Source organism: Nuphar pumila, chromosome 5 (genome assembly GCF_984573655.1).
Source record: "Nuphar pumila chromosome 5, dmNupPumi1.hap1.1, whole genome shotgun sequence".
Lineage (NCBI taxonomy): Eukaryota > Viridiplantae > Streptophyta > Magnoliopsida > Nymphaeales > Nymphaeaceae > Nuphar > Nuphar pumila.
In genome coordinates, this window is record NC_143253.1 from 63,498,751 (window position 1) to 63,501,867 (window position 3,117).

Here is a 3,117-nt window from a genome sequence, read left to right on the forward strand (position 1 = left end):
TGAAAAGACAAAATTACCCCTGGCAATCTGGAGAAGACTTAGCAATCTATTTCAGTTCATTTTCATTTTCATTTTTAGATTGTTATTTAATTAGGATTGTAATATTAACATAGTTGCAAACAGTTGTGATATTAATAAATTGAAGTTTTAGATTTTAATATGAATGTATCTTGTTCCCTGTGGATTCGACCCGTACTCGCCACATTCATGGAAAGTCGGTTTATTATTACTTGATGGGTGATTTTCCAAAATGTTTTCAACGATAAAATAATGTTTTAAAATAAGCACTTACAAATACACATCACCCGCCAACCCGACCCATCAACCCGCCAACCTGACCCGTCAACCTGCGAACCCATTTACCCGACCCAACCCATTTATTAAATGGGTTGGCGGGTCGTGTCGGGTTACCCGTTTATTAAATGGGTCGGGTTCATGTTTGCCACAGCCGACCCGTTTAATAAACGAGTTGAATTCGGGTTGAGGTATGTTGACCCGCCAACCCGTCGGGTCGACCCGCCAACCCGACACGATTGCCACCCATAGTTAGTACGAGGTTCAACCGTTCCTGGCACTTTTACCAGGGGTAATTGAACCAAGGATCAATCTAGTGCTTTGGTTTGCTCAACTTGTCTAAATCATGTTCTATTCCTAAATGCATAAAGAATCAAGCATGTGCTATGAATTGCAGATTTGAAAACATGATGTATGCTTCAGAGATTTGGATTACTTGGAAAATTCTTTTAAAGGATGTCACTTGGAAAATCATGAGCCTTGTTGAAAGAATGTTTCTGAAGAAAAAGAATACTGATTTCTGAAGAAATCTTAAAGTTTTGAGGAAAATTGATTTCTGATAAATCTTAAATAAAGTTGAAAAAAAAACTTGATTTCTCTGAATTAGAACTTGGAAATTGAGAATATAATTTGGAAAATCGTGAATTGAAATTGGGAAATACTTGAAACATCCTTTAAAGACCAAAGGATTTTAAGAAAACCAATTTTGAGGAAGTCGGGGCAAATTTGAGAAAATCGATTTTGTGAGGTGGGATTTGGAAAATACATCAAAAGGAGGGGTGTGTGGCCCTATGAAATATGTTCATGATGCATTCTAAACCTAGATGATGCATAAATAAGGTTTTGAAAAAGATTTTTGAAGATTTTTTAGAAAAACTGTTTGGAAAAGAGATTTTATGTGCCTTATAGAACTTCAATTAAATAAATTTGCCTCATATCCTTGACTATGGCCATAGATATGGATTAAATGTATCTCATTTGATTCTATAAAGAGAAAATATTTAGAAAACTTTGAAATATGCAATGGTTTTTGAAGATAGCCTAAGACTGTAGGTTGATTCTGGCTTGAAAGAAGATGGTAAATCTGGATTTTGTTCGTATTCTGACTATGGCCATAAATACAAACTCGATCAAGTTTACCAACTTTCTAGAAGTTAGTGCACGTACCATTCGTGTAGACCATGGTGGAATTGAAATGTGTACATGAATGACAAGCATCACCGTTATATATCAAAGTTTAAACTATATGCAATGCAAATCCTAATCTAAGCAGAAATTGAAATTCTTATTCCAAATTTAATTACAATTTGCATCACTAATTGAATTTAAATAAATGAAAATACAGGAAAATACAGCCTTCAATAACCCTGCAAAACTAAAAAACTTGTTAGTGAAGATATGTTGGTTTTTCTAGATTTATCTAGTAATATCTAGAAATTACTAGAACTTGCTAGATATAAGCCTTTTTCCATGATTTTATTGATATAAACATAAATAAGAATAATGAAAAATTAAAGAAATAATAAAGATAAATAACTTTGAAATTCAGAATTTTAGGAGAAATAACAAAAATACCCCTGAAAACAAGACTATGACCTTGAAATTAGGGTTTTCAGAAAATATTTTTTTAAAACTTTGGATTTTGAATTCAAATAACCATAAAATCAAGTGTGAAGCACTCCTATATGATTAAAAACATGCACAAACCCTAAAAACATGAACTTCTATAAAAAAAAATAGAATTATCATAAAAATTATGATTTTGTCAGTGTTTCAGGATCCAGCGGGCATCCTGTTTTGCAATATAATCACTTCGAGCATTAAATGAATTCTAAAATTAATAAAATCAACATATAAACTTCTGATAACCCTAAAATTAAACTAGAATCAATTTTGACATTATTTTAATCCAAATTTTTGCACAAAAACCCTAAAATATGTTGTTTTTACCCACGGGCATGTACCTATTCAAGTGTCAGACCCAAATCAGGGGTCAAACCACCATGGAAATTCATAAAATTTTACAGAGAAAAAATAAACATAAAAATAAAGATTCTTCATTTTACAGATTGGAAAAATCATCTCCGGTTAGAAAGATATCATTCCGGCAACCTGTACTTAAATTTAACGATATTAAAATTTATAAAAACAGATACTTCTGGTTATAAATACAGAGAAAAATAGTAAACCATATCATAAAATTCAAAAATGTTAGTAGTGAATAGAAAACATGAAGATGAGGAACTTCCCTTTTTACAAATCATTGATCAGATCTCCGGTTAGGAAGATAATCACAACACAAGTTAGATTAGAGTTTTAATAAAGCATAACGAGTTCTGAAAAGTTGATTTAACTTTCTAACAGAGGAAAAATAGTAGACGGTGACAGAAAAATATAATAAAATTACAGTGAATAATAGACATTAATACAAAGCTACTGCAATTTACATATCTCAAATCGAATCTTGAATGACAGAAATATCACACCTGCAATTTATACCTGAATATTAATCATGATTTTAAGTAACAGAAATCACGATCCGACTTTGTATTTTTCTAACAGGGTTCCCGAACCCAAAAACCTCTGATTTTTTTATAGAGACTTACTAAAAAATTTGTGGACTAATCATAAAAAAAATAAGAATTTTTTAAAAGAGATTTAAACACAAAACAACATGATTTCTACATACCTAGAATCAAAACACACAAAAATCTAATAAAATATTAAAAACTATGATTTAAACATGGGAAATAACAAAAATACACAAACAACATAACAAAATTTAATTTAATGCTGCAATATATGAAATAAACATTAATATGA